The 17,815-nt window shown below is 44.2% G+C and overlaps 1 protein-coding gene across 5 annotated transcripts in view; it reads left to right on the forward strand.

The window, feature by feature from the left end:
- LOC137369339 (methylcytosine dioxygenase TET2-like) overlaps nucleotides 1-17,815 on the forward strand; it is a 207,268-nt gene that overhangs the window by 85,722 nt on the left and 103,731 nt on the right. The window contains exon 1 of one of the 5 annotated variants that reach the window (XM_068030399.1): nucleotides 4,655-4,813. The exons of the other annotated variants lie outside the window; for them this stretch is intronic. The gene's annotated coding sequence lies outside the window, so the exon portion shown is untranslated. Of the gene's footprint in view, nucleotides 1-4,654; nucleotides 4,814-17,815 lie in introns of those variants that run through there. 5 annotated transcript variants of the gene reach the window in all.

Raw genomic sequence — 17,815 nt, forward strand, 5'->3', positions numbered from 1 at the left:
GACTGACAAAGATAGAATATTGAACTAGAATAGCAGTTAACATAAAACGGGCCCCCAAAAGTCTTCTACTGCCGTGTAAATAGTAAGCGGGTAGTAAGAGGCAGGTTATGGCCTATTAGGAACAAAGAGGATGGTATGTGTTTAGAGGCACAGGGCAAGGCTAGAATGCTCAATGAGTACTTTATATCGGTGTTTACTAATGAAGAGGATGCTGACAAAATATGAGTAGAAGTGGAGATGGTAGAGTTAATGGATGGGGTGTAAATTGATAGGAAGGATGTACTGGAAAGGCTGGCTATGCTGAGAGTGGAAAAATCGCCTGGTCCAAATGGCTTGCAAGCCAGGTTGCTAAAGGAAGTGGGAGTGGAGATAGCAGAAGTGCTTGCCATAATCTTACAATCTTCCCGGGATACGGGGGAGGTGCCAGAGGAATGGAGAGTGGCAAATGTGACACCCTATTCAGGAAAGGTGTAAGGACATTCCTGGTAACTACAGGCCAGTCAGTTTTACATCAGTGGTGGGTAAGGTTTTAAGGGAAAAAATCAACAGGTACTTGGAGAGTTTTGAGTTAATTAAGGAGTGCCAGCACAGAGAACATGGAGAAGCATTGATTCATCATCTGAGGAGTGGGGGCAGGGGTGGGGGGTGGGGGCGGTAGGTGGTAATCAGCAGGAGGTTTCCTTGCCCGTGTTTGACCTGATGCCATGAAGATTCATTGGGTCTGGAGTCAATGTTGAGGACTCCCAGGGCAACTCCCTCCCAACTATATAACACTGCACTGCCACCTCTGTTGGGTCTGTCCTGCTGGTGCGACAGGACACACCTAGGCATGGTGATGGTGTTGTCTGGAAAATTGTGTGTAAGGTATGATTCTCTAAGTACGACAATGTCAGGCTGTTGCTTGACAAGTCTGTGGGACAGCTCTTCCAATTTTGGCACAAGCCCCTAGATGTTAGTAAGGAAGACTTTGCAGGATCAACAAGGCTGGGTTTGCAGTTGTCATTTATAGTGCCTAGGTCAATGCCGGGAGGTCCGTCCAGTTTAATTCCTTTTACATAGAAACATAGAAAATAGGAGCAGGAGTAGGCCATTCGGCTCTTTGAACCTGCACTGCCATTCAATATGATCATGGCTGATCGTCCAAACTCAGTACTCTGTTCCTGCTTTTTCCCCATATCCCTTGATTCCTTTAGCCCTATGAACTATATCTAACGCTTTCTTGAATATATTTAATGATTTGGCTTCAACTGCTTTCTGTGCTAGAGAATTCCACAGCTTCACCACTCTCTGGGTGAAGAAATCTCTCCTCATCTCAGTCCTAAATGGCTTAGATTATCCTTAGATTGTGACCCCTGGTCCTGGACTGCCCCACCATCGGGAACATCCTTCCTGCATCTAGTCTGTCCAGTCCTGTTAGAATTTTGTACGTTTTTATGAGATCCCCTCTCATTCTTCTAAACTCTAGCGAATACAAGCCTAATCGACCCAATCTCTCCTCATACATCAGTCCTGCCATCCCAGGAATCAGTCTGGTGAACCTTCGCTGTACTTCCTCCATAGCAAGAACATCCTTCCTCAGATAAGGAGACCAAAACTGCTCACAATACTCCAGATGTGGTCTCACCAAGGCTCTGTATAATTGCAGCAAGACATCCTTGCTCCTGTATTCGAATCCTCTCGCTATGAAGGCCAACATACCATTTGCCTTCTTAACTGCCTGCTGCACCTGCATGCTTACTTTCAGCGACTGGTGCACAAGAACACCCAGGTCTTGCTGCACCTCCCCCTTTCCCAATCTATCGCCATTCAGTTAATAACCTGCCTTTCTGTTTTTGCCTCCAAAGTGGATAACCTCACATTTATCCACATTATACTGCATCTGCCATGTATTTGCCCACTCACTCAACCTGTCCAACTCACACTGAAGCTTCTCTGCATCCTCCTCACAGCTCACACTCCCACCCAGCTTTTTGTCATCTGCAAACTTGGATATAATACATTTAATTCCCTCATCTATATCATTAATATATATTGTGAATAGCTGGGGTCCTAGCACTGATCCCTGCAGTACCCCACTAGTCATTGCCTGTCACCTGGAAAAAGATCTGTTTATTCCTACTCTTTGTTTCCTGTCTGCCAACCAGTTCTCTATGCATGTCAGTACCTTACCCCCCAATCCCATGTGCTTTAATTTTGCACGCTAATCTCTTATGTAGGACCTTATCGAAAGCCTTCTGAAAGTCCAAATACACCACATCCACAGGTTCTCCCTTATCTATTATACTAGTTACACCCTCAAAACATTGCAGTAGATTTGTCAAGCATGATTTCCCTTTCGTAAATCCATTTTGACTTTGTCCGATTATGTCTTTGTTTTCTAAGTGCTCTGCTATTACAACTTTTATAATGGACCCTAGCATTTTCCCCACTACTGATGTCAGGCTAACCAGTCTATAATTCCCTGTTTTCTCTCTGCCTCCTTTTTTAAATAGTGGGGTCACATTAGCTGCTCTCCAATCCATTGGAACTGTTCCAGAGTCTATAGAATTTTGAAAAATGACCAGCAATGCATCTACTATTTCAAGGGCCACTTCCTTAAGTACTCTGAGATGTAGATTATCAGGCCCTGGGGATTTATCGGCCTTCAATCCCATCAATTTCCCTAACACCATTTCCCTATTAATACTGATTTCATACAGTTCCTCCTTCTCACTAGATCCTATATTCCCCAACATTTCTGGGAGGTAATTTGTGTCCTCCTTTGTGAAGACAGAACCAAAGTATGTATTTAATTGGTCTGCCATTTCTTTGCTCCCCATTATAAATTCCCACATTTGTCTTCACTAATCTGTTTCTCTTCATATATCTATAGAAGCTTTTACAGTCAATTTTTAGACTTTCTTTAGACTTTCTTTAGACTTTGTACAGCTTTGATACAACTGAGTGGCTTGCTAGGCCATTTCAGAGAGCATTCTAAGAGTCAACCACATTGTTGTGGGTCTGGAGTCACATGTAGGCCAGACCAGGTAAGGATAGCAGATTTCCTTCCCTAAAAGGCATTAGTGAACCAGATACGTTTTTGCAACAATCGACAATGGTTTTATGGTCACCATTAGACTAGCTTTTTAATTCCAGATTAATTGAATTCAAATTTAACCATCTGCCATGGTGAGACCCATGTCCCCTGGGCCTCTGGGTTATTATACCAGTGACATTACCACTATGCCACCGCCTCTCCATACACCACTACCTCCCCATTTGCAGATGGCGCAAAATTTGAAAATGTAGTAAACAGTGAGGGGGATAGTAACAGACTTCAGGAGGATCTAGACAGCCTAGTAAAATGGGCAGACACATGGCAGGTGAAATTTAACAGAGAAGTGTGAATTTATTTTAAAGGATGTGCAGAAACAAAGAGACCTGGGGGTGTATGTATGCAAATCTTTGAAGTTGGCTGGACAAGTTGAGAAGGCTGTTACAAAGACATGTGGGTTTCTTGGCTTTATTAATAGAAGCAAAGAATGCAAAATGAAGGATGTTATGCCAAACCTTTATAAAACACTGGTTCGGCTCCAACTAGTATATTGTGGCCAATTCTGGGTGCCACACTTTAAGAAGGAAGTCAAGGGCTTAGAGAGAGTGCAGAGGAGATTTACTTGAAAGGTACCAGGGATAGAAGTTACCAGTTACGTAGAGAACTTAGAGAAACTGGAATTGTTCTCCTTAGAGCAGTCAAGGTTAATGAGAGATTTGATAGAAGCCTACAAAATCATAAAGGGTTTTAATAGAGGAAATAAGGAGAAATTGCTTCCAATGGCAGAAGAGTTGGTAACCATAGGACATAGATTTAAGGTAATTGGCGATAGAACTGGAGGCAACATGAGAAAATAAAAAGTTAGAGAGCAAATTGTTGTGATCTGGAATGCACTGCCTGAAAGTGTGGTGGAAGCAGATTCAATAATAACTTTCAAAGGGAATTGGATAAGTTGTGGAAGGGGAAAAAATTGCAGTGGATTGGGACTGATTGGACAACTCATTCAAAATGATACAGGCCTGTTGCACCAAAAGGCCTTCTTCTATGCTGCATCATTCTATGATTGGATAAGGGCAAAAAATAAGTGCCCTTTATCTACACCTAAAGCAAGCTTTGGGTCTTTGCATATACAAATAAATGGCATTATTTCAAAGAAGAGCAGGGGAGTTCTCCCTCGTGTTGACCAATATTTATCCCTCAACCAGGGGATACAGAGTATTTAGTCATTGTCACACTGCTCTTTGTGGGACTCTGCATATTCAAATTGACTTCCATGTTTCCTAAATTGCAACAGTAGTACAACATTACACTTCAGAATTACTTCTTTGGTTATAAATCATTTAGGAATGTCGTGAGGTCATAAAGACACTTTACAAATGTAACTCTTTCTTTAAAATAGTTCAATATTTCAACTGCAGGCTCATAAAATGGGCTTGCTTTTTGTGACTATCATCTGACTGGCTGTTATTGCATGGAGTGTACTACTGTTTTGTAACTACCTCTTGGCAATCTGTTAATATGTTGGGAAAGTAACGGTTTTTGTCTTGTGCACAAACAACTGGTTGACTTGTTGCTATTAGGAGAGAGATTTCATAGGGTATACTTACACCATGAGCATACTTACACTGCTGTATCGGCCTAAGTCTAGTTTGGGATGCAGTCAGTTCGGCGCAACCTGTTTACACTGCTTAGCTGCAGCCTGGCTGGAACTCAGACTGTACAATTTTGAAGGGAGCTCTGGAAACAACTCACATCTCTGAACAACTAGAAAGTGAAACGGTTAGTACGTGGGGTGTGGGGAAATGTCAGATACCAGCGATTGCACACTGACTCTAAATTTACACTGTTAAGTTTAGCAAAGTGGAAATTGCTTGGAGAGGATGCAGAGGAAATTCATCAGAATGGTACCAGGGATGCGGGACTTTTCTAGAAAAGCTGGGATTGTTCTGCTAAGGGCAGAGAAGATTAAATGGAGATGTAATAGAAGTTTGCAAAGTTCTGATGTTTTGATATAGTTAACAAGGCTAAACTGGCAGTGAGGTCAGTAAACAGAGGACACAGATTTAAGATAATTGGCAGAAGAACCAATGGGGGAATTGAGGACAACTTTTCTTTATGCAGTGAGTTATTATGATTGCCTGAAAGGATGTTGGAAGTAGATTCAATAGTAACTTTCAATACTCAGGGAGCTGGATGGTAGGTGCGTTAGATGCTGCCTTCCATCTTTAGGACCTACATTCAAATTCAGCCTTGAATTATGTGACACTGTAGCTTTATCCCATATCTAACCAATGCTGTACCTGTGCTGGGAGTGTAGACGGTCTTTGAATCTGTATCTCATTTGCACTGTACCTGTCCTAGGAGTGTTTGCTGGGCTAGCATACATGTAGCTTTACTCTGTATCTAATAGTTGCAGTACCTGGCCTGGGAATGTTTGATGGGACATTGTAGAGGGAGCTTTACTCTGTATCTAGTATGTACTGTACCTGCCCTAGGAGTATTGTTGGGACAGTGCAGTGGGAGCTTTGCACTGTATTTAACCAGCCCTAGGAGTGTCTGATGGGACATTGTGGAAGGAGCTTTTCTCTGTATCTAGCACATGCTGTACCTGCCCTAGGAGCATTTGTTGGAGCAGTTCAGAGGGATCTTTACTTAATGTTTAACCTTTGCTGTTCCTGTGCATGTTTCATTGGACAATGTAGAAGGAGCTTTACTCTATATCTAATCTATCCAGTACCTGCATTGGGAGTGCAGAGGATCTTTTACTCTGTATCTAATCTGCATTGTACCTGCTCTAGGAGTATTTGTTGGGACAGTGTAGAAGCAGCTTAACTCTGTAACTAACAGGTGCTGTGCCTGGCCTGGGAGTGTTTGACAGGGCAGTGTGGAGGGACCTTTACTCTGTATATAATCTGCAATGTACCTGTTGTAGTAGTGTTTGATGGGACAGTCAAGAAGCAGCTTTGCTTTGTACCTAACATATGCTGTACCTGCCATGGGAGTGTTTGATGGGACAGTGTAGAGGGAGCTTTACTTTGTATCTACCATATGCTGTACCTGCCCTTGGAGTGTTTTATAAGACATTGTATGGAAGATTTATTCTGTATCTAACCTAAGCTGTACCTGTGATGAGTGTATCAAGCCTGTGTCCTCAGTAGGTTGCTCTATGGCAGCGAGGCCTGGACAACATATGTCAGCCAAGAGCAACGTCTCAATTCACTCCATCTTCGCTGCCTCCGGAGAATCCTTGGCATGAGGTGGTAGGACCATATCTCCAACACAGAAGTCCTCGAGGTGGCCAACATCCCCAACATATACACCCTTCTGAGCCAGCGGCGCTTGAGATGGCTTGGCCATGTGAGCTGCATGGAAGATGGCAGGATCCCCAAGGACACATTATACAGCGAGCTCGTCACTGGTATCAGACCCACCGGCTGTCCATGTCTCTGCTTTAAAGACGTCTACAAACGCGACATGAAGTCCTGTGACATTGATCACAAGTCGTGTGAGTCAGTTGCCAGTGATCGCCAGAGCTGGCGGGCAGCCATAAAGACGGGGCTAAAGTGTGGCGAGTCGAAGAGACTTAGTAGTTGGCAGGAAAAAAGACAGAAGCGCAAGGAGAGAGCCAATTGTGTAACAGCCCCGACAACCAATTTTATCTGCAGCGCCTGTGGAAGAGTCTGTCACTCTAGAACTGGCCTTTATAGCCACTCCAGGTGCTTCTTCACAAACCACTGACCATCTCCAGGCGCTTACCCATTGTCTCTCGAGACAAGGAGGCCAAAGAAGAAAGAAGACCTGTGATGGGATTGTTTGATGAGACAATGTAGATGGAGCTTCACTCCATATCTAACCTATGTACCTATGCGAGTTTGATTATACAATGTAGGGGAGTTTTACTCTATGTCTAATCTGCGCTATACCTATGCGTGTTTGATTGTACAATGTAAGGGGAGCTTTACTCTGTATCTAAACTGTGCTGTAGCTGATCGGGGAGTGTTTGATAGAACATTGTAGACAGTGATTTACTCTGTATCTATCTGACCTATGCTGTACTTAACCTGGAGGTGTTTGGTGGAACAGTGTAGAGGGCGATTTACTCCATATCTAAGCGACGTTGTACCTGACCTGGGAGTATTTGATGTAACAGTGTAGAGGGAATTTTACTCTATAGCTAATCCATGATGTACCTGCCCTAGGAGTAGGGACAGTGCAGTGGGAGCTTTACTCAGTATCAAACTTACACTGTACCTACACTGGGCCCACTGAATGGGTCAGTGTAGGGGGAAGCTTTACTCTGTAGCCAATATTTGTTGTATCTGCCCTAGGAGTGTTTGATAGGACAGTGTAGAGGAAGCTTTACTCTCCTGTATATCTAACATGTGGTCTACCTGACCTGGAAGTGTTTGATGGTTGAGGGATTAAATATTGGCTAGGACATTGGTGAGAACTTCCCTGCTCTTATTCAAAATATTATCGTGCAATATTTTACCTGCACTTGAGGGGGCAGACGGGGCCTCAGTTTAACATCTCATCCAAAGTCTGGCAGCACTGAGAGTGCAGCACTCCCTCAATAAGACACTTGAATATAATAGTATGTGTTTTATGTAAATATTTACATTTTTATGGCTATATGATTAATAAATGTTTACCATTATTGAGTTGATTGTTGAAACTGCAGCTGTTGCAAATTATGGTACAGGCTGTGCATACAGATGTGGTAATGGAACAAAATCAGGACAAATCATTCATGTAACAGGAAGTCACAGTTAAAATTACTTCATTTTTACTCAACTAAAAACTGAACCAAACGATGGAAATCTAAGTGTTTGGCTTTGGACTCTTCAGCAGAACTGATGCTACCTAGAATATGAGTCTACCTTTTCCAGACACACTGCTGAGAACTTCCAGTATTTTCTATTTGTATTTTTGTTATAATTCAGTTTACAGGAATCAGTACAGATCAAAGATAATTTAGGTTTTTCGATTTCTGTTCACTTAACTGAATTAGTAACTTATCAGATTTTGCTGTAATTTTCTTAAATAACTGCCACAGATTCCCAGACATTAACCATCAAATCTCCAATGACTTATTAGAAGCTGTCAGATTGATTAATATTTGTGAAGCTGATAAATAAAACCAGAGGGTTGTATTTTCAAATATTTTCTTCAATAGCAATATGGGTTTTTAAGAAGGATTGAATCCTGAGGAGAGAATGGAAAAGAAGAGAGAGACTTCTTTGCAACTTTTCACATTTCTCAGACTTGAATCCTTAATTTGAGATCAAATTAGTGAGCATTTAAAGATGCATGAGATAGTCAAGGACAACCAGCACACATTTGTTAAATGTGAGTTGTGTTTGACAAATTTGATATATTTTTATTGAAGCAGCCAATTGGATAAAGGGAATGCAGTTGACGTAATGTAGAAGGCATTTAATAGGCGTCTCACAAGAAACTTGCTGCAAACATTCAGGCATATGGTTTAAGAGGAGATGTAGAAGCTTGGATATCAAGTTAGTTAATGGAAAAGCTACAAAGATTTTGGGTTAATGCGTGTTACTGTGATTGGAGAAGGGTTGGAAGTGATGCACCCCAAGAGTCAAAACTGGGTCTAATTTTATTATCGATAAGTATGGCTGATTTGCACTTGGGTACAAGGAGCACAATCTCAAAATTTGTTAAGTGCACAAAAGTAGGATTTGGCTAACAAAATGGAGGATTATTTTAGAAACAGAGGAATTAGCAGAAGCTTTGTCACAGCCATTTGACATCACGGTTGTTTGACATTGCCGTGATTTAAAACTTCATGGTTTTCGGAGAAGCCTGTCCTCTTGGGTTTTCTGACCATAGCTCCAAGTGGAGAGTACCATTGAGGTCGAGTCCATTGCTGGATTCCCCCAGGTGCAAGGTGTCATCGACTACATGCATGTGACCATCAAGGCTCCCCTGGATCAGCCAGTGGCCTTCATCAACAGGAAGGGTTTCCACTCGCTCAATGTTCAACTAGTCTGTAACCACTGAAAGAGTCACAAAGTCACAGAGTTATACAGCACAGAAACAGGCCCTTCAGCCCATCATGTCCATTCCAGCCATCAAGCACCTATCCATTCTAATCACATTTTCCAGCACTTGGCCCGTAGCCTTGAATGATATGGCGTTTCAAGTGCTCATCTAAATACTTCTTAAATGTTGTAAGGGTTCCTGCCTCTACCACCCCTTCAGGCAGTGTGTTCCAGATTCCAACCACCCTCTGGGTGAAAAAGGTTTTCCTCAAATCCCCTCTAAACCTCCTGCCCCTTACCTTAAATCTATGCCCCCTGGTTATTGACACCTCCACTAGGTTCCCAGAAGCAGCCCCGACACCTACATACTTTGCCAGTCCCAGGTGCCACAGCTTTACCGGACCCTTCCACATCTTCAAGGATGGATTCTGGGAGACAAGACCTACCCCACTACAGATATGGCTATTCACACCTGTGACGAACCCACTCATGGATGTAGAGGAGAGTTTCAACACCTGCCACAGATTGACCAAGCAACCATCGTGCAGGCCATTGGACTTCTGAAGATGCAATTCAGGTGCCTAGGCTGATCCAGTGGAATCCTTCAGTTTGCCCCAGTGAGGGTGTCACGTATCGTGGTGGTCTGCTGTGCACTGTACAACCTAGCACTGCAGAGGGGAAGGGCGTTGATCAATGAGGATATCGCTGATCGCGATGCCTTCTCCATCGATGAGGATGTGAAGGAGCCAGCTGACCGGACGATGGAAGATGTGGGATCCCTTGGACCACAGGCAAGGCAAAATGCGATACGCACAAGGGAGGCTCAGGATGCCCTCATTCCGAGCTGTTTCCTGTGGCCCTGTGCCCTGTCAGAAATATTCGAATAAAGCCTTACCTTTAACCAGCCCTGCTGTTGTGTCCTTCATTTGGCTGTCCGTCGCCCAGGTACACATTTCATAGTGGCAAGGCTGAGGAACTCAATGGAGGCAGCTCAGTCCACCACTCCCAGTCCCTTGAAGGAGAAAGGGTGTAGATGCCATCTTACAGGGCACCAAGAATTGAAATGAGAAGCAGGAAGATTGAGTGAAAGATTTATTAAGGTGCACACCAGAAAGGAAAGTTAACATCTAGATATGTAAATCACCTGTGAACAATCTCCCCCCCACCCCCGACAAATGCAGCTAAGTGCCATTCTTAACTGTCTTACAAGTGCTCTTACATGGTGCTTCTTCTGTGCTTGCAGCCGAGGTGGAGGCAGGTTGCTGATCGTACTGCCCTGTGGTTTGGGATGACCTTGGTGGCCATCTTTTGACTGCCTGAGGTCTGGAGGGCTCTGGCATGCTGAGGGGTTCCTGCACATGTTGTCACAGTTACTGGAGCTGGTGCCACTGGCAGAGGAGCTGTGGAGCTGTTCTCTTCTCCAAGAGCACCCTGAGAGGAGACCCAGGTGTGGTAGTCCGCTGCTCCTCCTCCCTTGCCAGATACACTTGTACCTTCCTGTTGACCTGAGAAGGATGAGGATCTGATGGACACTCCAGGCGCGTTGTCTCCTTCTTGCGTTGCTACTGCTGCTTTGAGCTCATGGACAAGGTGATGGTATGCAGGACTGCACACATCTCCGGCATCCACCAAGCGGTCTGCTGGATTTGGCTCTCCATGAGCGTCACCAATCTCTCGATGGAGGAAGCCAAACGATCACCTATCACAGACACAGCAGTACTCATGGCCTGGATGGACTCCTCTATCGTCCTCACATGGGTGCGCATAGCCTCTGGAAGGTACGCGAGATATTCCACCACTTCTCGATGTATGGAGTACTCACCTTGGCGGACCGAATTAGGTCATTGATGGGCTTCCAACATTGGATCCAGGTTCGGGGTCTGACCCCAAGGCTGCTGACTTCCTCTGAAATCTCCATCCAGGCTTGCTTGGTCAAACAGGCCCTTCTTCTCACATTTCTTGGGAAGAGGACCTTCCACCTTGCCCTTGCAACTTGGAGGAGGACCTGCAGGGAAGGCATCGCTGAACCATGGGGCCACCCAGGGTCTTCCTTCAGCCTTTGTGCTTGTTGCATCCCAGGGAGCTTCTTTGAGCCTTGAGTGAGGGGAGCAGCAGTAGCAAGATGGTTGAAGGCAGCTGTATCAGTGTCCCCAGGCAGCAGTGGCAGGTTACACCGTCAGCTGTAGCAGAGTGTCTCTACGTAACTGTGGCAATTCAAATCAAGGCAACAGGAACAGGAAGGACTGCCTTGTTCATGCAGAAATGAATGCAGAGCCAGCTGCCCTTTAAATATGGCACCAGCACCTGCTGTGACATCACCTGGCGTAGATATCGCTGCCTCCATTCCCACCTCGGACTCCAGATTGGATAGTACCCGGGCCTCGTGCTCATTAATTCAGTGGCCCCCATGCTGCGTGCTCCTTAATTGGTTAGCCACTGCAAAATCGTGTGCAGCCAGCTGCTTAACACGATAACGGAAACGGCACCCACTTCCAGTGCCGCCGCTTTGACTCACACCATCACCATAAAATCCAGGCCCAAGAGTCCTTGGCCTGTTTCAGCTTCAACCTTAACCATTTCATTCATGGAGTATGTGTGCCAACCACTTATTCCTCATTTGTGCTGTATTGGTCAGCATTAAAGTCCAACTGCCATTGTTCTCCCCATTTATTTATCTTATCTAATTCACTCTGTAATTTCTAAACTGATTCCGCTGCCCCATCTGATTTGGTACTGACTGCCAATTTGACAAACTTCCATTGAGTTTCTGAATCCAATGTAAAATCAATTTTGTCTGAGCACAAGTTATGCTCCCCGAGATATATATATTTATTGGTTTCTCACTGTACTACACAGGAGGTGGTCAAGATGTGAAATTCCCTGCCACAGGGTGTTGTTGAAGCAAAGTTCATAAATAAAAGGGAATTAGGAGAATTACTTGCAAAATGAAACATATTAAAATGTACGGGGAAGGAGCAACTAATTGGATTCAACAAGGAGGCTCATGTGGAGACAACACCAGTGCATATTTGATGGGCAGGATGGCATGTTTCATTGTTGCAGGGGTAGTAGAAATTTGGAAGCCTCTTCTCAAAAAGGCTGTGGGTCAATTGATGCTTCCAAGATGGAGACAGATTTTTGTTAGGTAAGGGTATTAAGGATATGGGCCAAAAGTGGGAAAATCGGGATGAGGTGCAGATCAGCCATGATTTAATTAAATGGCGGAAAGGGTTTGAGGATCTGAATGGCCAACTCCTGTTCCTAATGTTCCCAACTTACTATGATTCTGCATGAAGCTAGACAGCAGCTAACCTCCTGCAAAGGCTGTCCCCTATGCTTCAGTAGTGCTGGGTGCCAGCGAGTGCCTGAGGGAGCCTAGTTTTGTTCCTTCTTATGAGAGCATGCCAAGTTTCTGTTTAATTTCTGCATAATTGCATGGCTCAGATTGGCAGGACAGCAGACTTTCAAGCTGACCAATCCAAGGGCTACATGTAGCTGAAATTAAAATGGTGTTTCTTTGACTGAACAAAGCCAAATGTCCTCATTATGCCCATTGAAATCTGGTGAATGAGGAAGATCGGATTTCAATAAGCCATTCTTTATTAGCTCGGCTGAAGCAAAGTGGAACTGAGCACGGTTGAAAAAAATGCTATTGACTAAATTGCAGCGCATTGGGGATATCTTTCAGAATATTTAGAACTCTAGCAGTTTTTAAACTGATTGACCTCTCGTAGGCCAAACTCCACCACAGTGCTGAGTGAGGTAAAGCAACTGGCCCCCAAATTACACAGGCCACAAACCCCGGAGGTAATGCCAGGACAGTGGTTGCCGGTACCCACCAGTGCTTGCGCCACTGAAATTTGCAGGATTAGTGGTAGGAGCACCTTGTTCTTGTGGGATTACTGACACAAGCTCCACTTCAGCCATTTGTCTTAGTTCCTGCCTGTCCATGTCAGCTGCAATCTCCAGCACCCACCCACCTCTGGTGGTGGTTGGGGGAAGGGTACAGAAGGGGGTCACCTGCTCCCGACCTCAGACATCACTCCCTCAGCCTCCTAAGCAAAGGGGTTCAATCTAAAAAATCCTATTATTTGCTTTCCTGAGGCCTATGCTCTTGCACTCACAGGGTTGAATTTTATCAGCCCTACAGGAATGGGCAGGATGGTGTGGGGGCACATAAAACAGGGAGAGAAAGCAGCAGCTGGAGTGCCTATTGCCTTCCCGATGCCATTCAATTTTGTCAGGGTCAGGGAAGATCAAGGATGGCCTTCCTGCCCAGAGGCCAACTGAGGCCCTTAAGTGGCCATTACTACGCCTCACTTTTCTGGCCAGGTGTCAGGAACCCCATTGCCTGCATAAAATCCAGCCTACTCAGTGCACCAAGTCCCACTGGAGCCTAAAGAGTGCAACCTCCTGACTTTGGGAATCACTGCCCTGGATGTCATTTTCCTCCTGCAAGTCAGGTGGAAGCTCCCTCTCTGACAAAGCAACCAGGAAACTCCTAGACACGGAGGAGTCACGATTAAACCATAATTTTTAAGGGCAGTTTTGTTGGTCTCCTACTGGAGTTATGATGGGAGACCAGCAGAATCCTGGAGGGGTTTTAAGCCCACTGTATTTTTTATTTTCTCCTGGGATGTGGGTGACACTGGCAAGTTTTATTCACCACTGAAGTTGCTTTTGCAAGACTGTCTTGCAAGACCTCTTTGGAGTCAACCACATAGACAGGGACCACTGGTTCCCTTCCTTGAGGGATACCAGTGAACTAAATGGGTCTTTCAGTCAAGCTGGCCTATCTCATGGTCATTTTCTTCTGTTAACTGACAGATTACCAGCTTTATTGAGTTCAATTTCCCAACTTGATCAGATTTGAATTCACACTTTGAACTGCTAGCCCAGTACTGCCACCATTAAACAACTGTACCTAATTGTGTATAAGTAAGGACAGATAAACGCGTGTGCGCGCACACATACACACACACACACACCAGTACAATAAAAATTTCAAAAGAATTGGTAAGGCTTTACTGTTGGATATTTATCACTGATCTGTAAGCATGGTATTGTGTATATTTTGAGATGGTAATGTAGTTCAAGTAGAAGCTCTCGAATGACTCTCAGAAAAGCTGTAAGTGTCTAATTAATCACGGGAGCAACTGAAAATGAACTACGTGGCCTCTGCCAGTGTCTGGTCCCCATGGGTCTATTCAGTGATCTTCAGCGATCAATACTAGCTGGTTATTTTACAAGGAGAAAACTTCTTTGACTAATAGGTGGGCGGTGAGAGACAAAACCAGCGGCACTTAAAGACCTGCTCTTGATTAAAAGTCAATCGCCAGTGAGGCGGTGAAACTGACAGGGGGAGTTGTGGTATGATGGCAAAATCGCCAAGCTTACGGCAGAACATTGGCTTATCTAGACGTTTACCTTCCACAAAGCATCCAACTTTCGGGCACCTTTCAATGCTGGCTGGCATTGCACCACACTGCAGGACAATAAAGGTTTACAGCTGAATGACACAACAGCTTTCTTACAGCAAAATATGAGACACATGTGAATGAGTATCAGAGTGGGCAGCGAAAAGTGGTAAAACCTGCTTGACTTCAACAGGTTTTAACCACACTCAAAAACACAGGATAATACTATCTGACTCATTCAATTCAGATCCACCCACCCAATAAATCAAATCCACCCGCCCAATAATTCAGATCCACCCCTTCAATAATTCAGATCCACCTGGCCCAATAATTCAGATCCACCCCTTCAATAATTCAGATCCACCCACCCAATAATTCAGATCCACCCCTTCAATAATTCAGATCCACCCACCCAATAATTCAGATCCACCCCTTCAATAATTCAGATCCACCTGGCCCAATAATTCAGATCCACCCCTTCAATAATTCAGATCCACCCACCCAATAATTCAGATCCACCCCTTCAATAATTCAGATCCACCCACCCAATAATTCAGATCCACCCCTTCAATAATTCAGATCCACCTGGCCCAATAATTCAGATCCACCCCTTCAATAATTCAGATCCACCCACCCAATAATTCAGATCCACCCCTTCAATAATTCAGATCCACCCACCCAATAATTCAGATCCACCCCTTCAATAATTCAGATCCACCCCTTCAATAATTCAGATCCACCTGGCCCAATAATTCAGATCCACCCCTTCAATAATTCAGATCCACTCCTTCAATAATTCAGATCCACCTGGCCCAATAATTCAGATCCACCCCTTCAATAATTCAGATCCACCTGGCCCAATAATTCAGTCCACCCCTTCAATAATTCAGATCCACCCCTTCAATAATTCAGATCCACCCACCCAATAATTCAGATCCACCCCTTCAATAATTCAGATCCACCCACCCAATAATTCAAATCCACCCCTTCAATAATTCAGATCCACCCCTTCAATAATTCAGATCCACCTGGCCCAATAATACAAGTCCACCCCTTCAATAATTCAGATCCACCCCTTCAATAATTCAGATCCACCCCTTCAATAATTCAAATCCACCCCTTCAATAATTCAGATCCACCCCTTCAATAATTCAAATCCACCCCTTCAATAATTCAAATCCACCCCTTCAATAATTCAGATCCACCCCTTCAATAATTCAGATCCACCCACCCAATAATTCAGATCCACCCCTTCAATAATTCAGATCCACCTGGCCCAATAATTCAGATCCACCCCTTCAATAATTCAGATCCACCCCTTCAATAATTCAAATCCACCCCTTCAATAATTCAAATCCACCCCTTCAATAATTCAGATCCACCCCTTCAATAATTCAGATCCACCCACCCAATAATTCAGATCCACCCCTTCAATAATTCAGATCCACCTGGCCCAATAATTCAGATCCACCCCTTCAATAATTCAGATCCACCCCTTCAATAATTCAGATCCACCTGGCCCAATAATTCAGATCCACCCCTTCAATAATTCAGATCCACCTGGCCCAATAATTCAGATCCACCCCTTCAATAATTCAGATCCACCTGGCCCAATAATTCAGATCCACCCCTTCAATAATTCAGATCCACCCCTTCAATAATTCAAATCCACCTGGCCCAATAATTCAGATCTACCCCTTCAATAATTCAGATCCACCCCTTCAATAATTCAGATCCACCTGGCCCAATAATTCAGATCCACCCCTTCAATAATTCAGATCCACCCACCCAATAATTCAGATCCACCCCTTCAATAATTCAGATCCACCCACCCAATAATTCAGATCCACCCCTTCAATAATTCAGATCCACCTGGCCCAATAATTCAGATCCACCCCTTCAATAATTCAGATCCACCCACCCAATAATTCAGATCCACCCCTTCAATAATTCAGATCCACCTGGCCCAATAATTCAGATCCACCCCTTCAATAATTCAGATCCACCTGGCCCAATAATTCAGATCCACCCCTTCAATAATTCAGATCCACCCACCCAATAATTCAGATCCACCCCTTCAATAATTCAGATCCACCTGGCCCAATAATTCAGATCCACCCCTTCAATAATTCAAATCCACCTGGCCCAATAATTCAGATCCACCCCTTCAATAATTCAGATCCACCCACCCAATAATTCAGATCCACCCCTTCAATAATTCAGATCCACCTGGCCCAATAATTCAGATCCACCCCTTCAATAATTCAGATCCACCTGGCCCAATAATTCAGATCCACCCCTTCAATAATTCAGATCCACCCCTTCAATAATTCAGATCCACCCCTTCAATAATTCAGATCCACCTGGCCCAATAATTCAGATCCACCCCTTCAATAATTCAAGATCCACCCCTTCAATAATTCAGATCCACATGCCCCAATAACTCAGATTTCTCTGCCCAATAATTCAGATCCACCCCTTCAATAATTCAAGATCCACCCCTTCAATAATTCAGATCCACCTGGCCCAATAATTCAGATCCACCCCTTCAATAATTCAGATCCACCTGGCCCAATAATTCAGATCCACCCCTTCAATAATTCAAGATCCACCCCTTCCATAATTCAGATCCACATGCCCCAATAACTCTGGTCTCTCTGCCCAATAATTCTGATCCACCCCTTCAATAATTCAGATCCACCCCTTCAATAATTCAGATCCACTTGGCCCAATAATTCAGATCCACCCCTTCAATAATTCAAGATCCACCCCTTCAATAATTCAGATCCACCTGGCCCAATAATTCAGATCCACCCCTTCAATAATTCAAGATCCACCCCTTCAATAATTCAGAGCCACCCCTTGAATAATTCAGATCCACCTGGCCCAATAATTCAGATCCACCCCTTCAATAATTCAAGATCCACCCCTTCAATAATTCAGATCCACCTGGCCCAATAATTCAGATCCACCCCTTCAATAATTCAGAGCCACCTGTCCCAATAATTCAGATCCACCCCTTCAATAATTCAAGATCCACCCCTTCAATAATTCAGATCCACCTGGCCCAATAATTCAGATCCACCACTTCAATAATTCAAGATCCACCCCTTCAATAATTCAGATCCACCTGGCCCAATAATTCAGATCCACCCCTTCAATAATTCAGAGCCACCTGTCCCAATAATTCAGATCCACCCCTTCAATAATTCAAGATCCACCCCTTCAATAATTCAGATCCACCTGGCCCAATAATTCAGATCCACCCCTTCAATAATTCAAGATCCACCCCTTCAATAATTCAGATCCACCTGGCCCAATAATTCAGATCCACCACTTCAATAATTCAGATCCACCCC

The sequence above is a fragment of the Heterodontus francisci genome, chromosome 4 (genome assembly GCF_036365525.1).
Source record: "Heterodontus francisci isolate sHetFra1 chromosome 4, sHetFra1.hap1, whole genome shotgun sequence".
Taxonomy (NCBI): Eukaryota; Metazoa; Chordata; class Chondrichthyes; order Heterodontiformes; family Heterodontidae; genus Heterodontus; species Heterodontus francisci.